Source organism: Tachysurus fulvidraco, chromosome 15 (genome assembly GCF_022655615.1).
Source record: "Tachysurus fulvidraco isolate hzauxx_2018 chromosome 15, HZAU_PFXX_2.0, whole genome shotgun sequence".
In the NCBI taxonomy this organism is placed as follows: domain Eukaryota; kingdom Metazoa; phylum Chordata; class Actinopteri; order Siluriformes; family Bagridae; genus Tachysurus; species Tachysurus fulvidraco.
This window is the reverse complement of record NC_062532.1, coordinates 18,785,689-18,808,188: the sequence shown is the minus strand read 5'-3', so window position 1 is coordinate 18,808,188 and position 22,500 is coordinate 18,785,689. Positions and strand designations below refer to the sequence as shown.

General features: G+C 41.9%; 1 protein-coding gene across 2 annotated transcripts in view; it reads left to right on the top strand.

Moving 5' to 3' along the window:
• Positions 1-22,500, top strand: part of asic2 (acid-sensing (proton-gated) ion channel 2) — a 597,673-nt gene that overhangs the window by 519,265 nt on the left and 55,908 nt on the right. The window lies entirely within an intron of this gene.

The following is a 22,500-nucleotide window of genomic DNA, read 5'->3' as shown; positions in this document are numbered from 1 at the left end:
ACTTTGTCCAGGGTGTATCCTGCCTCGATGCCCGATGACGCCTGAGATAGGCACAGACTCCCTGTGACCCTAGAAGTTCGGATAAGCGATAGAAAATGAATGAATGAATGAATGAATGAATGAATGAATGGATGGATGAATGATTATACTATATTAGTATATTCTGTGCTCTCATTCATCATTAAGTCAGATATTCAGTCGTTTGCATGAATTGTGAACTTTTTGAATGCTATTTCTACAAATAATTGGCTCGAACTCAGAGCTCCGTTAATGCGTTTGTTTAATTCCGTTATAACAAAGCTGCCATGCTGACGATCGATACTACGGCGGTTTATGAAAGAAGGTGAACTCACGAGTCAGATACAGTTTCTACAGCTCTTTGCAGACACCTTTAACAAGAATGATCTCATTTTATACTCATTTTATGATTAAGGGTCTTGCTCAGGGGCCCAGCAGTGGCAGCTTGGTGGACCTCTGATTCAAACTCTTACAACCTTCTAATCAGTAACCCAACACCTTAACCACTAAACTACCACATCCCATAATCTTAAAACCAGTTCAATAATGGGATTAAGGTCAGTGAAGTTTCCTGGCCATGGACCCAAAATGTCGATGTTTTGTTCCCCAAGCCACTTAGTTAGCACTTTTGCCTTATAGCAAGGTGCTCCATCATGCTGGAAAAGGCATTCATCATCACCAAACTGTTCTTGGACACTTGGTAGAAGTTGCTCTCCAAGGATGATTTTGTACCATTCTGTGTTCCTAGGCAATATTGAGAGTGAGCCCACTCTCTGGGCTGAGAAGCAACCCCCCCACACATGAATGGTCTCGGGATGCTTTACTGTTGTTGGTATTACACAGGACTGATTGTAGCGCTCACCTTTTCTTCTCCAGACAAGCTTTTTTCCTGGATGCCCCAAACAATCGGGATGACTTTACCCCAGTCCTCAGCAGTCCAATCCCTGTACCTTTCATTCATTCATTTTCTACCACTTATTCCAAACTACCTCGGGTCTCGGGGAGCCTGTGCCTATCTCAGGCGTCATCGGGCATCGAGGCAGGATACACCCTGGACGGAGTGCTAATCCATCACAGGGCACACACACTCTCTCATTCACTCACACACTCACACACTACGGACAATTTTCCAGAGATGCCAATCAACCTACCATGCATGTCTTTGGCCCAGAGGAGGAAACCGGAGTACCCGGAGGAAACCCCGAGGCACGGGGAGAACATGCAAACTCCACACACACAAGGCAGAGACGGGAATCGAAGCCCCAACCCTGGAGGTGTGAGGCGAACGTGCTAACCACTAAGCCACCGTGCCCCATCCCTGTACCTTTTGCAGAATATAATTAATAAAATAGAATTAAGATAAAATAAGAATTCAACAAAGACAACAAAACTCCAAACTTACACAAACACTGTAGCTGTGTCTTGCAGTATGGAGCCAGTTTGGGACGTGGGAGTGAAATGAAAGGCAGAGGTCAAACAAGTTAATACCTGTGAGAGCGACCTCTGCAGGCAGGTAGGGGAACTGTCACAATTGTTGAGTCTGTGTTTCGGCTTTGAAAACATGCAGTGTTTATTAAGCTTGTGAATATTAAACATATGACGTGTTTTATGGACAGGAATGAACCATGAATACTAAATTTATTATACATAGAAGATTGTCATGTGCTGAAGCAATGAACAAGGTTTTTCTTTACATAGTATTGATGACAAGGCTGCAGGAGTGTTTACAGGCTCTGAAATGGAGTTTGGTGTAAAACCTGGATGTTAGATTGGCATCAATAGATGATAGATGTTTGTTCTAGTTTGACTCAGGTAGCCTTTAGGTTTTTTTATTCAGTGAAGCCATATCCAAGAAACAGTTGTTTGTTATGTGCTTAGCACTCCAGCGTTGAGCGCTGGATTTTACTTCCTGGAAAGGTATTTAATGCAAAAAAAAAAAAAAAAAAAATGAGTGTAGGCTTTCTGACTTCACCGAGTGCTTCGAAGTGGTCATTAGCGTCAAGACGCTAATGCTCTTTTAGAATATCTCAGAGCAAAGGCCACGATGGGCTGGAGGGTTGTTATACACCTAGGAACCTGTAGTAAGAATTAGCTTTTAGATCCAGTATTAAAGTTAAAGTTTCCTGTTGGTCGAATATACAGTAAGCTTCACAGAATGACTGACATGCCTTAACACCTGCCATAGACCTGCATTTTTAAAACCTTAGCACAATTACTAAAGCTTGTTTTTCACCACATGGCCAATCTTCCTTTTGTTTATTTTTTTTTAATTGTCTTTCTAATTGGGGCACGGTGGCTTAGTGGTTAGCACGTTCACCTCACACCTCCAGGGTTGGTGGTTCGATTCGCCGCCTTGTTTGTGTGGAGTTTGCATGTTCTCCCCGTGCCTCGGGGGTTTCCTCCGGGTACTCCGGTTTCCTCCCCCGGTCCAAAGACATGCATGGTAGGTTGATTGGCATGAGTGAATGAGAGTGTGTGTGCCCTGTGATGGGTTGGCACTCCGTCCAGGGTGTATCCTGCCTCGATGCCCGATGACGCCTGAGACAGGCACAGGCTCCCCGTGACCCGAGAATTTTGGATAAGCGGTAGAAAATTAATGAATGAATGTCTTTCTAATTTTTCTAATTTACCCCAGTACAGAACAACACGATGTCGTTTCCAGCCTCCTCCATATTTATTGTCCATTATTACTATCTATTTTATTATCTACGTGCTCTCACATGTGACTTATTTACGGTAACGTTTCATTGAGAAATGAAGCGAGGCAGATCTTCATCCATTGAGGGGATTAAAGTGAGACCTATAAAACGGGATATACGGCACAACCGCCGCTGTGCTACTGTAATACCATTTACTTTAAAGATGCTTTTAGACGCTTCTAGTTATATAAACAACACTTACACATCAATTCCCATAAGCACTGAAAAAGCGTCCATCCGTTTCCTTTCTTTAGGAAGTTTATGGAATGAAACTCTCTATATTTAAGTCCTAGCTTCACATTTACAACCAAAATATCGTTTTTTTTCTCTTCTGCTAGTCTTCTGCTCTTATCTTAGGTTCAGTATGTAAGAGCTTGTAATAAAACAGATAATGAAAAGGTCTGAACGGGATAGAATTTGACTCGGTTGCGAGAGAGTTTACATTAACCTACTGTTCGGTGCGAGCGGAAAGCTGTTCGTTCTTGAGCTCAAATCTCTTTTCAAAGTCTCCGTTTCCTCAAAGACAGATGGCACCTACTGTAAATGAACTGGATGAGGAAAGAAATTTCTAATCAAGAGCAAATAGCAGAGACACTGAAAAGTGAAAAGGGTCTGAGATAAAAATAAATAAATAAATGAACGTTAAATGAAGCAGATAAAATTGAACGACGAAGCTGCGGTAGTTTATGAGGCAGAGATTGAGAGAGTAGCTTTTTGCCCTGATGGCTGTACAGATGTTTGGTTTCTACTGAAGCTATGAAATGATTCTGCCTTATTCTTGACAGAAGATGAATAATGTTCCTGCTGTGTGACCAGTAATTATAATGGATGGCTTGAACAATTTTGGACAAAGTTTGTTTAGATTCTGTGCCATGTGTCTGTTTTTGTTTTGTGCTCACATGTGTTTGTCCTGCCCCGTCCCGCCCCTGTTCCCGTGCATACTCGTTCCCCATGTTACTCTAATCACCTTGACGTAGTCCTTGATGTAGTCACAGTACATTTACAGCATTTAGCAGATGCTCTTATCCAGAGCGACTTACATTTGATGTCATTTTATCTCAACTGAGCAATTGAGGGTTAAGGGCCTTACTCAAGGGCCCAACGGTGGCAGCTTGGTGGACGTGGGCATCGAACTCACAACCTTCTGATTGGTAGCCCAACACAACATCCCCAGTAAGATCACAGTGTGTGTGTTGTGTGTGTGTGTGTGTGTGTGTGTGTGTGTGTGTGTGTGTGTGTGTGTGTGTGTGTGTGTGTGTGTGTGTGTGTGTGTGAGAGAGAGAGAGAGAGAGAGAGAGAGAGAGAGTGTGTTGTTTTTTTTTTACCTTAACCAAAGTAAACCTGGTTTTAATTAATATCTCAACGAACCGAAATGATACCTGAACAAATTGATCATTATTCTCAAGTTTCAGCTATTTTCCTGTTCGTCTCTTCATTAAGAATTAAACATGGCTACAGGAACAAATTCAGCAATTCTGTGAGGTGACCCGATGAGAAGCCGAGCAAAGCGAAAGAATGTTTTATCACTCGCAACTGGAAATAAAAATGAATTATATTTCTATTCGGTTACATTTAATGTCGTGGAAAGCCCATGAGATACCGGTCAAGTCACCTTTAAGTGTTGACTGAAGTGTTCTATACATCAGTGGTCCCCAACCTTTTTTCGCCACGGACCGGTCAATGTTTGATCATTTTACCGCAGCCTGCTGAGGGTGGGGGGTGGCAGCTATACAATTATATTCAAATTAATAATTTTGATTTAATTGTATTTAAACATGCCTTTTTAACTAACTACAACGCTAAATCTATGAGAACCCTGAGCTTGTTTCTTTGCAAGAAGGGTAATAGGAGACAATGACACCCGAAGTGTGTTGCTTATGTCCAGTTTATTCCGTTGTTTTGTTTCGGTTGCATCACTGCAGAAAACCCCGCTTCACACAGATAGCATGTCGGAAATGGCGATAGGGATTTCAGTGCTGTGGTGACAATCTCAGGGTATTCCACCATGACTTTAATCCAGAACACCGGCAGAGTTTCTAACTTTCTAACGACGTCTGTTTCGTGCTCTTTTTTGCTAATTTGTGGGTTAAATTTGAGCAAACACAATATACACGTACACCAAGCACTGTTAAACATGACAAAGTACCGGTGAACAGAGAGAAGAGCGATACACACCTTCTCTCTCCACCAAAGCTACAACACCACTGCCGCTTGCAGCCGCTCAGCTCCAGACGTCACCTAACCCCGGCCCGATATCACGATATTTTGCGCATGCGCGGTATTGGTGCGGCTTTAGGTGACGTCTCTCAGCTCCCGGTTAACCTCTCGTCCATGGAAAGTCGCACCACAAGAGAAATACACCACAGTAAATAAAATGGAAATAATTTAATGTTCCTTGGGCGGCCCGGTACTGTTTGGTCCACGGACCGGTACCTGGTCCGCGGCCCGGGGGTTGGGGACCACTGCAATACATCATCTCTGAGCACAGGTTCTTAAAAAAAAAGGAGAGAGAGAGAAAAAAATAAAGAGAAACCTGGTACTATATCTTTTTATAACTTAGCTTTAATCTTTTTTTTCTGCCTCTTTCTCTGGATGGTTATAAAAAGAAAAATATATACAACTTGAGAAAGATGCAAGTAAAAGACCTGTTAAAGTGGAGAGACTGGAGACTCCTTCCTCTATTCAGACAAAGCTTGTTGCTGATTGGCTGATGAGAAAGAAGGAACGATGGAGAGAAAGACGTTGTTATCTAGGGTTATTGTCTATATTAATGTTTGTGTTATTGCATGTGAATTATTATCTTAATTAGTATTAAGTGCTGACACTGGAGACTCCTTCCTTTCTGTGGTGTATAACATGTTATTGCTCTTGAAATGATGATAAATGATAGAAAGAGTGTAAAAGAAAGCTGGAATTGGCTTACAGGTTGCCAGATTGATGGATATAGAACATAAATCAACATCATATGACCAACTGGGTTTAAGAATTTAATACTTCTATGATATAATATATAATAAATTCATAAGATATAAGATTATAAGATATAATCAAATTCATGCAGGAAAAAGTTCACTCGTTCCTCTCGGTGATCATAAGGCAAAAGATTTCCCGATTAGATCGAATAAGATGAAACAGAAATGAAGGAATGAACTGATGCTTATTAATGTAACACACACACACACACACACACAAACACATGCTCTGATATCACACCCACACCTGTCCAGACGTGGACGGATGAAGAATGCTCGTATCCTTATCTCCGTCCTCTGCGACAGTCGTTAATCTTAAATATCATTCATAGGAGTCCTCCCTCGTCTTCGGGAGGGGGGGGGGGCTCGTTCATTCACTCCCTCACGTTTCCTTTATTCTGCCTTTGTTTACTCTGGAATGACGGATAATAAAGGACGTGGCCGCTAGCATTCCCAGCATGCACGCAGTGATGATGATAAAGCCTTGCTGTCGTGGCTGATGGGTCAGGGTCCGGGACGGACGTGTCGCAGACAGACATGCTGATGCGCTTCAAGCTGTTTATTTGAAGTCTTACAGAGAAAACCTTTCAACAGTCACAGCTTTAAAACCTTATTTTTATTTATTTATTTATTTATTTATTTATTTATTTATTTATTTTTAAATACAAAAGACAAGCTGTGAGGTGAAATAAATACTTTCACATATGCACGTTTTTGAGAATGACTTCAAAACCTCTTCTTTTGGAGCTATGTTCCTGTAGGAGGTGTAAATGCCACTCCACTGCATTTCTACCACCTGTGTAATTATAGTCATTTATTTTTTCTGTTCCTTTCCCCCCTCCTGAGCCGGTGCACTCGAGGCAGCATACGCGTTCTTGTGAGTACACAAATCCTGGGCATCGTTGGCACCTAATTGCATTTGAATGAGATGTTTCCAGCAAGTCGTAAACATCTGTACCAGATGTAGCTCAACTCACTCGGTACACACGAGTCTCCAAGCCATGTATTTATCCAAAACAAATGCTTTTACACAAATTTTCAGTTTCTACACATGAAAGGATTTTCCCGGGATAATCGTCAGACCCCGGTCTCGTCGTTACAGGAGGACGACCAGAAAGACCGTCCATGGCCAATCAGGACGGTTTAAGAGACTAGTAATCTTTTGCACTTTTACACCCTTTAAATCTAGAAGATGGTGTGAAGACATTGTGGCTAAAACAAGAGAGTGAACCTAATAACCTAAAAAAAAAAAATCATCATTTAATTTTGTTTACAATCTTTTGATTCTATACATGCATTAAACCTTCTGCATAATAAAATAGGTATTGGGACATAAACATTTAAACTTAATTCATCTACTGGGAAAAAGTCCAAGACCTTCCTCTTTATCTGCATATTTTTTTTGCTGTACTGAAAATCAAGTTTAGCACGTTTGCCTCGCACCTCCAGGGTTGGGGGTTCGATAGCCGCCTCCGCCTTGTGTGTGTGGAGTTTGCATGTTCTCCCCGTGCCTCGGGGGTTTTCTCTGGGTACTCCGGTTTCCTCCCCCGGTCCAAAGGCATGCATGGTAGGTTGATTGGCATCTCTGGAAAATTGCCCGTAGTGTGTGTGTGTGTGTGTGTGTGTGTGTGTGTGTGTGTGTGTGTGTGTGTGTGTGTGTGATTGAGAGTGTGTGTGCCCTGCGATGGGTTGGCACTCCGTCCAGGGTGTATCCTGCCTCGATGCCTGATGACGCCTGAGATAGGCACAGGCTCCCCGTGACCCGAGAAGTTCGGATAAGTGGTAGAAAAATGAATGAATGATGAATGAAAATCAAGTCTGAATCCAGTATGAATTTGATGTGCCTTTACTGTGAGGGATACAGACACTTTAAAGTGGATGCGAGTGCAGGTCAAATTATTAGGAACATATTAAAAAATTAGGAACAGCTCCAGCGAGATGTTAACAATGGTGTCATTCAACACCGGGTCAGAAGAGAATAGCTACAGAGAATAACTACAGAGAGTAGCATCACCGACAATACTTCGCAGTAATCACAGGGCAAAACTCAAACAGCTGCAAGTAATAAAGACACGTAAAAAACAAGCAAGGAGAAATCGTGGGTGGAGACGAAACAAAACAAAAGCACATGGTAACATAAGCCAACGAAGAAAGAGGAAGAGAACTGGAGGTGATATAGTGCTGTGGGCTGCTGCGCGACTCGGCTCACAGTTCTAGTGGGAGATTTGTGACACTAGAAAGAAATTTTAGCTAGCTACAGTCTGTGGATCGATGTCAGTAGATTCGAAGTCACGTTTTTCCTCGTGCTTTCAGTCTCCTGTGAGAACTTTTTGGCGATTCTCTTTATGTGGCATAATTTTTATATTCCCATTTTTTTTTGCATAACTATATTAAAAGAAGGCTCCTATCCTTTCAAGTAGTCAGGGACTACTCTTTAATCTGAAAGATTGTTAGCCTGATGGTTCATGGACATCACAGAGCCTTAACGCGAGCCAAAACAATCGATCATAATTACCAAGATTTTCCCTTGCTGAAGAAACGTCCGAACGTCTGTCTTGAAGCTTGAGGTTGAGTTCGTTCTGAACAAGTGCAGAAAGTGGAGAAATCAGGAGTGTAATGACGGGATACAACTTTATTCTGTCAGTCAAACATCCTGTACTATTATAATCTACTATAATCTAACTTTCCACAGGAAGATGTTAGTGTTGTGTATGTTGCCATAGAAACAAAAAGATTTCGTATTACCAAGCAGACAGCAGGAAGTGAAATCTCTCAGCCGTTATCTCGTAATGACCGTAATTCTGACACGAGTGGACTATTACTCTACTGCTGTGTTTGTAGGCCATGATGATTTCTGTCAGCATGACAACATTAAGAATTCACTCTTTTACGGAAGGAAATGGAGGATTTAAAAAATGAACTTTTTGACCTATGAGCCATTAGGATGGATTGATAATCAGCTACCTTTGGGGAACAAACCAGATGAACTTCGAATTTCGGTAAGGATCAGAGGCAGCGAGACTAGGTGCATGAATATACTCTGATGTTTTTGACTAGACTTTCAGTGTCCGTATGAGCCTGGGGTAATTACCCAGCTCAGGGGAATGCTGGGTTTAACCAGGCTTTTAACAAGAGGAGTTTGGAAATGTGCACCTTGAGATTTCTTGGTGGTTAAAATCTGCAATATTGAAACACACACACACTGTAGACAATGATGGAATGGCAGCTATTCCTGCACTGGGAATGTGGTGTAGAGACATTAATGGAACTTCAGCATCCATTTCTATAACCTGCTCTGTTTTTAAGTGCTTTTGATATTCATAGAATTGTACCTTGTGGGTAGCCTGAGAGTGCCGAAGCGCCTGATGGTATTATGTTTTATATATATATATATATATATATATATATATATATATATATATATATATATATATATATATATATATATATATATTTTAAATGGCCTTTCAGACTTTTTTGGGACAACTTTATAGCTTTTGTTTCACTAAGTCACATATTTTCCAAAGATGCCAAATGTCAAACGGAGAGGTTTGCGCACTCGGAGACAGGGTGCTTTAAGTTTTAGAGCCAAAAACTAAAAGTGAAATGATTCATTTATGCTTTCAAATGCTTAGAATATAAATCATGTAGAGGGTCACTTCTTTTTTTATCTGTTCTGAGTACTGTCTGCATTTTCTTTTCTTTTCTTTCGTTATTTTTCTTTTCTTTTACGTTTTGGTCATTCAGGGGTTTTCTGGTCATTTGTGGGGGTTTTTTTGGATGTACTGCATGAAAAACTACTCAATGTAGATGGCATCTGATCCCTTTCACTATGCCTGATCTTTTCTTTAAAGACAAGAAGTTTAGTGGCATTTTGATCAGAACATTCTCAGAGATGTTCAGCTCTCTGTTCAGCCATATGCAGCTCTATGGATCCATTCATTTACATTTATATTTACATTTACGGCATTTGGCAGACACATTTATCCAGAGTGACGTACAAAAGATTTTATCATTTAATACATTAACTCTGGTTCACTAGGAAGGGGGCACGGTGACTTAGTGGTTAACACGTTCGCCTCACACCTCCAGGGTTGGGGGTTCGATTCCCTCCTCCACCTTGTGTGTGTGGAGTTTGCATGTTCTCCCCGTGCCTCGGGGGTTTCCTCCGGGTACTCCGGTTTCCTCCCCCGGTCCAAAGACATGCATGGTAGGTTGATTGGCATCTCTGGAAAATTGTCCGTAGTGTGTGAGTGTGTGAGTGAATGAGAGTGTGTGTGTGCCCTGCGATGGGTTGGCACTCCGTCCAGGGTGTATCCTGCCTCGATGCCCGATTATGCCTGAGATAGGCACAGGCTCCCCGTGACCTGATGTAGTTCGGATAATCGGTATAAAATGAATGAATGAATGAATGAATGATTCACTAGGTTACAGACATAAGATACCATGAGCCTAAAACAGTTCAACACTGTGTGGTCTAAATGTGCCATACCGGCCTAGTGGTAACTCAGAGGGTCCGAAATAAGATGCACAACTGAAATTAGACCACGGCAGGGTTTAAAGGGTTCTGTTAACCCTTATGGCTGTATGGCTCAGATCATTTAAATATAGATTATGAGAAATCTATGAATGCTTTTATCCCTTTAAATAATGCTTTGAGTTAATCCAATATGAATGGAATTTTAATCTGCAACTAGGATTAATCCCTCTCCAAAAAACATAAACAAATAAATTCTGTAGAGCTTTTGCTACACAGGGTCACATGAAGCCTGGAGTCATATCAGTGGACTCAGGGTACAAGGTCGGAGACACGCTGGACAATCACACATGCACTCACAACACCACTCAAACATTACGGATAATTCAAAAAGACGCCAATCAGCATGACAGCAAAGAAAGAAAAAACATGCAAACTCTAGTATGGTTTAGTGTTTTAGTGATTGTTTACACCTGAGGCTTGCTAATTGGGTCGAGTAATGATGGCGGCATTGATGGCAGGATTAGCATGAAGGTTTGAGGCAAGTGCACAGACGAGGAAACAAGGGAGCCGGAAATACTCAAGGACTAAAGCACCACTCCAGTCCTCTATCTTTAGGTATAGATAAAGCAAAAGCTAAATCCCACTGAAGTACTTTTAGCATGTAGGCAAGCGGCATTGTGGGTAATTAAAAAAGAAACCATTAACCAAATTATTTCCTCCCAGCAGAGCCTATGGACTGATGCTGGTTTTAGTCCGTGAACTAGTGAACTAGTATCAGGACGTAATTAATGATGTCTCCTCTCACTGTCTGTCTGTCTCTCTCTGTCTTTCTCTCACTGACTCTGTCTCTCTCTGTCTCTGAATTTCTCTTACTGACTCTCTGTCTCACTCAGCAGCCCCCCCCCCCCTTTCCTTCTCTGACAGAGTGAGACATCGTCTAATGAGTTACCTTCTAGTACGTGACCTAGTGAACCACTATCAGGACGTAATCAATGATGTCAATGAAAATGCACCTCTTATAGAATCATTCTTATATAATAATCTATATCTGAATCCAGAGTCATTATAAGACACACTGGCTGCCACTAATGAACAGTTCTGTGCTCAAGTTGATCAGTTTCTTAGAAGATTTTCCTCAGCGTCACCGAACATTAGATGATACACCTACAGAGCCTCGGTGTAGAGTAGCGGAAATGCGACGCGCTATTTTATACAACTTTTTGAAAGTATTCCAAACGTACCCTTGAATTTCCATCTTACCTGAGGTGAAAGACCTTTCCTTCTTTCTGCACATTCAGAAATTATAAATATTCATACAGTACTTCATGTTTCCGGAATAAATGGCAGAGGACCTTCAGACTGAACACTGCTATTACACTGAGCTGGTCTAAATATTAACAGTGAACCTGTGTGGAATGTGGATCTGACTGTAAATGCTGAAAAAAAAAAAAAAAAAAACATGAAATACAAGTGAAAGAAAAATATTTTTCCGCTGCATATTTTCAGTGGATGAGATTGAAGTGAATGGATGAAAGAAAAAAAATAATTTAAAAAAATATATTTTTCCTCATAACTGTGGGATGTTAAGATCTGTTCATTCCCAGCCGTGTAATTTCCCCTTTTCCTTTCTCTCTGTTCAAATGAGCTCAACAGTCAGATTTCCAAGCCACACTGATGGCTGCCTTAGTGCCATGTTCCCATCAGTGTGTGTCTCAGTAACATAATAAATTCTGTAAATCCAATAGAAGTGTTTGCATTTCACCGCCAAAAATACTCAGTTGTTCCTGCTGAAAAAATTTCACTCTGGCATAAATCTAGACGTCCGTTTTGAATTTGTTTGCCATCAAATACACTGCTCTTGACTGGTTTCATTCTTATCCTAAATCCAGACCTTTTTCCCGTGGCTATAAGTCAGTTTTCTTCTTCTTCTGTCCCTGTCACGTGTGGTGTCCCTCAGGGGTTTATTTTGGCACCACAACTTTTTAACTTATACGTACTGTACTTCCACTTAGAAATATTATTTTTCACTTTTACGCTGATTTACGCTTTACCTCCCTTTTAAAATCTAGAGCATCACTACACTCTCTTGGACCGTGAGAACACAAATTTAGACCAGTGCTCAATGATTCAGTCATCATCATCGTCATCATCATCTCTCACTCACTTTCTCTTACTGACTCTGTCTCACTCTGACTCTGACTTCCTCTCACATTCTGTCTGTCTCTCTGTCTCTGTCTTTCTCTCACTGTCTGTCTGTCTCACTCTGTCTCTGACTTTCGCTTACTGACTTTGTCTCACTTTGAATCTGAATTCCTCCCAATGTCTGTCTGTCTCTCTCCGTCTCTGTCTTTCTCCCAATGTCTGTCTGTCTCTCTCTGTCTGTCTTTCTCTCATTGTCTGTCTGTCTCACTCTGTCTCTGACTTTCTCTTACCGACTCTGTCACACTCTGACTCTGACATCCTCTCACATTCTGTCTGTCTCTCTCTCTGTCTCTGCCTTTCTCTCACTGTCTGTCTGTCTCCCACTCTGTCCCTGACTTTCTCTCACTGTCTGTCTGTCTCCCACTCTGTCTCTGACTTTCTCTTACTGACTTTGTCTCACTTTGAAACTGAATTCCTCCCAATGTCTGTCTGTCTCTCTCTGCCTCTGTCTTTCTCTCACTGTCTGTCTGTTTCTCTCTGTCTCTGTCTTTCTCTCACTGTCTGTCTCCCTCTCTGTCTTTCTCTGACTGACTTTGTCTCACTTTGAATCTGAATTCCTATCAATGTCTGTCTGTCTCTCTCTCTGTCTCTGTCTTTCTCTCACTGTCTGTCTCACTCTGTCTCTGACTTTCTCTTACTGACTTTGTCTCACTTTGAATCTGAGTTCCTCCCAATGTCTGTCTGTCTCTCTCTGTCTCTGTCTTTCTCTCACTGTCTGTCTGTCTCCCACTCTGTCTCTGACTTTCTCTTACTGACTTTGTCTCACTTTGAAACTGAATTCCTCTCAATGTCTGTCTGTCTGTCTCTGTCTCTGTCTTTCTCTCACTGTCTGTCTGTTTCTCTCTGTCTCTGTCTTTCTCTCACTGTCTGTCTGTTTCTCTCTGTCTCTGTCTTTCTCTCACTGTCTGTCTCCCTCTCTGTCTTTGACTTTCTCTGACTGACTTTGTCTTACTTTGAATCTGAATTCCTCTCAATGTCTGTCTGTCTCTCTCTCTGTCTCTGTCTTTCTCTCACTGTCTGTCTCACTCTGTCTCTGACTTTCTCTTACTGACTTTGTCTCACTTTGAAACTGAATTCCTCTCAATGTCTGTCTGTCTCTCTCTGTCTCTATCTTTCTCTCACTGTCTGTCTGTTTCTCTCTATCTCTGTCTTTCTCTCACTGTCTGTCTCCCACTCTGTCTTTGACTTTCTCTTACTGACTTTGTCTCACTTTGAATCTGAATTCCTATCAATGTATATCTGTCTCTCTCTCTGTCTCTGTCTTTCTCTCACTGTCTGTCTGTCTCACTCTGTCTCTGACTTTCTCTTACTGACTTTGTCTCACTTTGAATCTGAATTCCTCCCAATGTCTGTCTGTCTCTCTCTGTCTCTGTCTTTCTCTCACTGTCTGTCTGTTTCTCTCTGTCTCTGAATCTAACCCCCCCCCCCTTCCCTCTCTGACAGAGTAAGAAATAGTCTGATGAGTGATAACATGACTTCTTCTGACTGGTCATAACTCACAGCTTCACTTTTTCACCACCTTGACAGAATCTTTTCATCAGCCTCAGATCCTACTGACTTTATTTACATTTGTTCTTTCTACTCACAAGCTTGTCACTGCTGAGTCAGATCTCAGAGTGACCTTTTATATTATACGTTAAAGTTAGATGTAGTCTGAAGGTGCTGACTATGAGACACGGTTGCACAGATGCTAACGACTTGAAACTGTGAGCTTGTTGTTCTGAAGATCAGAGAGGTTGAGAAAGAGACTCAGAGAGACTGTCTTATTCTCCTTATTTCTACCGATACTTGTCGAAGCCTAGAAGGTCCCTATTTCTAACCCTGTGCTTATTAACTTCCTTTTCCAAAAGTTATACTCCACTCTTTGGTTTAGAAAAACTGTAGCTTTTTTGGTTTGAATTAAAATGCCAGTTTTCTGGATCAGCTTCACTCAAGAGCTTTTGGATCCAACTGCCTCTGATCCCCAAGCAGTTCAGACGATCTCTTTGAACCGTGTACATGCCATTGTGTTGGATTTTGCAGCTTGCTTGTGGCACTTGGTAGTAATATATTCATCAACTTGCCTGTGATAAAAGACCCAGAATGCCTCTTTAATATTTGTAGCATGTGCTGATGAGCACTTGATACTCTGTGAGCCTTCCACTTAGTGGCATCAGCACCATAAATAATAATAATAATAATAATAATAATAATAATAATAATAATAATAATAATAATAATAATAATTTAAATAAATAAATAATTACATAATAATAATAATATAACATTACACTGTATAACATTTAGCTATTATATATATATATATATATATATATATATATATATATATATATATATATATATATATATATATATATATATATATATATAATTGCTAAATGTTATAAGACATATATATATATCATGTAAAACAGATTTGTTTGGAAATATCTTGTACAGTAGTATATCTATATGGGATGGACAGATCTTGCACAGAATTTAAATCAACACCTTTATTATCGCCACATATACAGTGGAATCCTTATCTTTGCATATCCCAACTGAGGAGGTTGGGGTTGGAGCACAGATGATACAGTGCCCCTGAAGCAGGGAGAGTTAAGGGCCTTGCTCAAAGGCCCAATAGTGGCAGCTTGGCAGTGCTGGGTCTTGAACCCTGACCTTCTGATCAACAACTGGTAGCATTACCCAGTTGAGCCACCACTGCCCCAGAGGTGAAGAAGCTATCCTTCCTCCTCATGACTACTGATTTAACCTGATTGGTCTATCGATCATGCATCATTACATAAAGAAGGACTTAACAAGTATACACTGTTACATGTTAACCAAACAAACAGCCATAGATCATACCACCATCACCCACACCTCTGACCCCCTCCATTACACTTATATTCTCAGCATTTGCACTTTTAACAATGGACTTTGTCTTAAAGCAACATTACAGCATAGAAAAAGGAAGCTTGAGATGAACCAGACATAGAAGGAAACCTCATCCTCATTTGGGTGACACTGGACAGGATATAATGTCAATGTAAATAATGTCATTTCTACAACAGTTTGTAATTCGGTGGAATTGTCTAACCAAGAGCACCTGTGGAACTAAAAGTGATTACCGAGTTCATCACAGACTTAACACTAATTACCTCCTTCTGAAGACTTCAAATATTCACTGATGAAGACCCGAACACAAAGCTGACTGAATCAACAGCAGCTCAAAGACAGCGTTATATTCTCCAAGCTTCTAGCCACGACAATCTTTTGGGTCACGGGCTGTTCGTGCAGATCTATCTCCAGCAGAGAGCATCACAAAGTGACAAGACTCCAACCACGGGTAGAGCATCAGCAGGGGCGGTTCTAGGATTTCATCTTTAGGGGTTTTAGCACTCAGTTAGAATTTAAAACAAGAAGAGTTTTATATCATATATTATATGACTACATAGTAAGCCAAAAGTTATGGCTGTATTATTTAAAATGGCAAAAGTGGACACCAAAATTTTATGCATGATGTAATGACGTCAGTCTTAAATCAGATCAGTTCATGTATGTGTGCATTCTCTACAAACAGTGTGTCCAATGAATGCAGTCATTAATAAACAAATATTCACACGACATTGTGTGGCTTTCCGCCGATTAACGTTATAGATAAAGGCCTCCATTTCTGACTGCGCGTACCTGTGCTTCTCCGTTCAAATAAAGCAGACAGCTGAAGACGCACTTTTGAAAGACTACAACGCACGCGCGTAAAAGCAAAGGAAAAAAAATCTCTCATGGATCAAACTGATAAATAATTTTCTTTCCCATCTACGACATGTCCTGCATTTTAACGTCATTTTTATTTTTGAAAGTAAAAATTATTTACAGTTTTAGGTTGGCTGATAGGTTGGCTCACAGACAGGGGGGCTGGAGCCACCCTAAAAAAAAGGTCTAAAACTGCCCCTGGGCATCAGTATGGATCAGGAAGGTCCAGTAAAGAAGAAGCTATCCAAGCAATCAGTAAATTGATTGGTCATGGTAATAGAAACCCTTTAAGACCTGGGTGTATATGCAGTTAAGACACTTCAAGATCTTCGGTTGATGTTCACAACAAACACCCCTTCGTGAAAAAGTGTGATCTTTGTGACGCTGTCTGTAGAGGGGTCGGTTTGAGTGTTTTAGAAACTGCCGATCTCCTGGGATTTTTCATATACAACTGTCTCTAGAGTTTAGACGGAAGAGTGAGAAAAGCTAAAAGCTTCCACTGTGTGAAGGTTTGTCAGGCAGGAAAAAACATGAGTAATGAGAGAGATCCGGGAAGACTGGAGCTGACAGGAAGGGTTCTGTTACTTAAATAATCACTCATAACCATCGAGGTGAGCAGAAAAGCATCTCAGAATAATTAGCATGACAAACCCTGAGGTAACACTAAACAGGCTACACTAAAAAGCAGACCACTGAATGGTGAAAAGGGGGCATGGTGGATTAGTGGTTAGCACGTTCGCCTCACACCTCCAGGGTTGGGGGTTCGATTCCTGCCTCCGCTTTGTGTGTGCGGAGTTTGTATGTTCTCCCCGTGCCTCGGGGGTTTCCTTCGGGTACTCCGGTTTCCTCCCCCGGTCCAAAGACATGCATGGTAGGTTGATTGGCATCTCTGGAAAATTGTCTGTAGTGTGTAAGTGTGTGAGTGAATGAGAGTGTGTGTGTGCCCTGTGATGGGTTGGCACTCCGTCCAGGGTGTATCCTATAGGCACAGGCACCCTGTGACCCCAGGTAGTTCGGATAAGCGGTAGAAAGTGAGTGAGTATCCATCGTAGGTACGCTCTTTTTTTTTGAAAGAGGGCATTTTTTCAAGACCTCCAGAAACACGCCCACTTCGCGTCATGGTAATGAAACCCCTGGAATTTATAGAATGCCAGTAAATAATACCCATTATTAGTGCATTATTCACTCCCAAACAAACCGCCTAATGCACTAATAGTCAACACAGTTCAGTTAGATGCTTTCGTTCCTCCGACAGACTGAATGCGGTCAGACTTTTAGCTTCACATCGCTGTCCGTTTTCTAAAGAAGTCGACGTGAGGAGATGATTTTTGGTTTTAAAGCTCGATTTTCCAGCCTCACTCGCAACACAGAGGCACACAGTTAGAAATTACGTGTCGTGTCTGTCAGCATGACAGGATTATTAAATGTGAGATACAAAAGAAAGCAAAATAAGTAAATAAATAAATCTTTTCCTTCCTCCACACTGGTGGCATGGGGCAGTGCGTAGGGATGGGTTCTCTAGACATGTTTACGTCTTATCGATGCTACACGCTGTCTGTATCTATTAAAGCAGAAATAAATTGGCCTTCCTGACAATCTTTTAGACTTTATATTAAGTGATCATGAATACTAATTCATATTGAGTGCTTGAGTTTCCAAGCGCGAGTCTTTCTCAAGGCCCGGTTCAGTTCAGGGACCTTAATTATTTAACCGTTATATCATTCGTCAAGCTGAGACGAACACATCAGTATGCAGACGTCGCACTTCTATCTGTCCCGAACACCTGATGCCGGGAAGGTTTGCCGAACGTACTGACGATTCCATAAGTTTTTAAGTTTGGGAAACACAAAGAAGGCTAAATCTCTCCCTCCTTAAGAGGTCGCGAGGGAAAGTTTCTAGAGACGAGAAGATTTAAGCTTTGTGCTGCCAGCCGTACGACATACCGTCTATATCCATTATGCATCAACCCTTAGGAGTGGGTGATATTTTTCTTCCTTTTTCTCTGTTGTATAGATATGGGAGGAAACATTTTGACTGTTTTTATTGATGTGAAAACTTACTGCCATGATTTTTGCATAGTTCCCTGAGGATGGAGAAAACTCACTTTTTGAAAAGTTTTTCTTTCTTGGTTTGTGATAAACACACATAACCGTATGACGTTATTTTTTAGGCTAACGGTATGTGGGGGCAGTCGTGGCCTAATGGTTAGAGAGTCTGACATGTAACCCGAAGGTTGTGAGTTCGAGTCTCGGGCCGGCCACGACTGAGGTGCCCTTTAGCAAGGCACCGAACCCCCCAACTGCTCCCCAGGCGCCGCAGCATAAATGGCTGCCTACTGCTCCGTGTGTGTGTTCATAGTGTGTGTGTGTGTGTGTGTTCACTGCTCTGTGTGTGTGTGTCCACTTTGGATGGGTTGTTCCTATAAGAGAAGAACATGGCGATATATCTTTTAATTATAGAGTGTAAAACTCCATCATTTTTACTGCTACTTTTTTCTTTTAAGTCATGTCCGTAAGGCCGTTTCAGTTTTATGGATATTAATATTTAAATAGTCTTGGGCTAATGGTTAGAGAGTTTAACTCCTAACCCTAAGGTTGTGGGTTCGAGTCTCGGGCCGGCGATACCACGACTGAATTGCCCTTGAGCAAGGCACCCCCCCCCCCCCCCAACTGCTCCCATAAATGGCTGCCTACTACTCCGGGTGTGTGTTCACGTTGTGTGTGTGTGTGTGTGTGTGTGTGTGTGTGTGTTCACTGCTGTGTGTGTGTGCACTTTGGATGGGTTAAATGCAGAGAACGAATTCTGAGTACGGGTCACCTTACTTAGCCGTATGTCACGTCACGATTATGTGCACGCGTATGAGTGTGTATGTATATGGGGTACCAAATATTTAAATAAACAGACTGTGTGTATGACAAATGGAGTTTCCTGCTGTTTTGTTGTGTCCATGTTGTTCAGAGGTGATTCTAATGTTGGGCAGTGGAGGCTCAGTTGGTTAAAGCTCTCGATTGTTGATTGGAGGATCAGGGTTCAAGCCCCAAAACTGCCAGGATATGTAAAGAATATGTAAAGGGATATGTAAAGAAAGAATTTCACTGTTCTGTAATATACAGTATTATGTGACAAAATAAAGGCTTCTTCTTCTTCTATCAATGAAAGTCTTTGTCCTGTCACCGCTCTACATTGCTGGTTAATATGAAGCTCATGTAAAAGTAGACACTCAGGGATTTAAGATTTTGTACTTTTTTCCTAAGTCTTTGTTTTTACCTAGCCCACTAAGGGTAATACAGTATATTCATAGAAAAGTTTTACAAGTGGGGGGGCACAGTGGCTTAGTGGTTAGCACGTTCAGGGTCGAGGGTTCGATTCCTGCCTCCGCCTTTTGTGTGTGGAGTTTGCATGTTCTCCCCGTGCCTCGGGGGTTTCCTCCGGGTACTCCGGTTTCCTCCCCCGGTCCAAAGACATGCATGGTAGGTTGATTGGCATCTCTAAATAATTGTCCATAGTGTGTGAGTGTGTGAGTGTGTGAGTGAATGAGAGTGTGTGTGTGCCCTGTGATGGGTTGGCACTCCGTTCAGGGTGTATCCTGCCTCGATGCCCGATGACGCCTGAGATAGGCACAGGCTCTCCATGACCCGAGGTAGAAAATGAATGAATGAATGAAAGTTCTACAAGTTCTAAAATTCGAAGGTGTTTATCTTCAACCACTAAAATTCTGTGTAAGGTAATCAACAGAGGGGAAAAACACACATTTCACACTGACTTATTTTAGATCAAACTCACAGCCAGAACTTTATTCATTTTTTATATATTGGCGATGCTCTGGAACTCCAGTGTACTGGTAAAAAGGGTTAAGCTACATGGCTGCTTCAGACACTTTAATTATATAAACAGTCGGTTATTTTCAGGTTTCTGTAGAGTGTTCTGCCATGCAGGACTTCCCAGAGGGCCGGAGTCAGTCGGTCGGTTGGTCGGTCGGAAACGTCAGGCTTTTCATTCCAGCTCCTCTGAGAACAGTGTGACCAGGTTAACGTTGAGTGACTGGGCAGGCTTTTTTATTCCACACAGCAGGGAATTTTATTCTTTTCTCTTCAAATATCTTTGGAGTTTGGAGCTGAAAATGTAGAAAAGGGAGATCGTCCAAGGAGCAAAAAAGAGCAAGTATAGAATTAAAAAAAATAAATAAATAAACCAATTAGGAAAACCGCTGAGTCTTTAGTATTGTTTTTTGAGCCTTACCTAGAACATTGTTAGGTTTTAGAAGAAATTCTGCTTTTCGAAAGGGCAAGTTAATTATCCAGGCGAATGTTCCTATAAGAGAAGGACATGGCGATATATCCATTAATTATAGAGTCTAAAACTCCATCATTTTTACTGCTACTTTTTTCTTTTAAGTCATGTCCGTAAGGCCTTTTTAGTTTTATGGATATTAATATTTAAATAGTCGTGGGCTAATGGTTAGAGAGTTTAATTCCTAACCCTAAGGTTGTGGGTTCGAGTCTCGGGTCGGCAATACCACGACTGAGGTGCCCTTGAGCAAGGCATGAACCCCCCCCAACTGCTCCCCGGGCGCTGCAGCATAAATGGCTGCCCACTGCTCCGGGTGTGTGTTCACGGTGTGTGTGTGTTCACGGTGTGTGTGTGTTCACTGCAGTGTGTGTGTGCACTTTGGATGGGTTAAATGCAGGGAACAAATTCCGAGTACAGGTCACCATACTTATCCATGTCACATCACTTATTCACTTTCACTTTAAAGGAATTGTAATGTCTCAGAGAAACACACTCCTTCTGTGTGTACCGTATGTGACGTGACATACGGCTAAGTACGGTGACCCATACTCAGAATTCGTTCTCTGCATTTGACCCATTCAAAGTGCGCACACACACACCGTGAACACACACACACACACCGTGAACACACACACACCATGAACACACACACACACACCGTGAACACACACCCGGAGCAGTGGGCAGCCATTTATGCTGCGGCGCCCGGGGAGCAGTTGGGGGGTTCAGTGCCTTGCTCAAGGGCACCTCAGTCGTGGCCAGCCCGAGACTCGAACCCACAACCTTCGGGTTACGAGTCAGACTCTCTAACCATTAGGCCAAGACTTCCCCATTAGGCCACGACTTCCCCATTAGGCCACGACTTCCCCCAGTGTGTAAGCACTGGTATCACGTATGCGTTTGTTTACTAAAACGCTCCTCCTCTCCTTTATTTTTGCTCTGTGGGACTGGCACCAGAGGAGCAGATGCATTATTTATGTGCACCACAAGTAGCTTTGGTCCTCAGTAGAGCAGAGATGAGATGTGTTCTTTTACACAGTCAGCAAGCTGTTGATATTCTCCCTCTGAAGCTGTAGGCTGAGCTCAAACACCAGCCTGTAGAGGAACTCTACTTTTATCTAACCTTTCATTCAGGGGGTTGGAAGAGAGTTGAGGAGAAGCGAAAAGAAATCTTAAACAACAAGTTGGTTATGAAATTAGGACTTTAATGAGAAATCCGAATGAATGATGAGACTTCCTCTACAGAAGTGGTCCCCAACCCCCGGTCCGTAGACCAAATGTTACCGGGCCGCCCAAGGAACATTAAATTATTTCCATTTTATTTACTGTGGTGTATTTCTCTCGGGTTTGTGCGACTTTACATGGACGAGAGGTTAACCGGGAGCTGAGAGACGTCACCTAAAGCCGCACCAATACCGCGCATGCGCAAAATATCGTGATATCGGGCCGGGTTTAGGTGACGTCTGGAGCTGAGCGGCTGCAAGCGGCAGTGGTGTTGTAGCTTTGGTGGAGAGAGAAGGTGTGTATCTCTCTTCTCTCTGTTAACCGGTACTTTGTCATGTTTAACAGTGCTTGGTGTACGTGTATATTGTGTTTGCTCAAATTTAACCCACAAATTAGCAAAAATGAGCACGAAACATACGTCGTTAGAAAGTTAGAAACTCTGCCGGTGTTCTGGATTAAAGTCATGGCGGAATACCCTGAGATTGTCACCACAGCACTTACATCCCTATCGCCATTTCCGACATGCTATCTGTGTGAAGCGGGGATTTCTGCAGTGATGGCAACCGAAACAAAACAACGGAATAAACTGGACATAAGCAACACACTTCGGGTGTCATTGTCTCCTATTACCCCAGATGGAACCGTCTCGTTGTACAGAAACAAGCTCAGGGTTCTCATAGATTTAGCGTTGTAGTGAGTTAAAAAGGCATGTTTAAATACAATTAAATTAAAATTATTCATTTTAATTTAGTTGTATAGCCGCCACCCCCCACACCCAGCAGGCCACGGTAAAATGATCAAACATTGACCGGTCCGTGGTGAAAAAAAGGTTGGGGACCGATGCGTTTGTACCGTACTGGATCATTCATAACGACTTCAT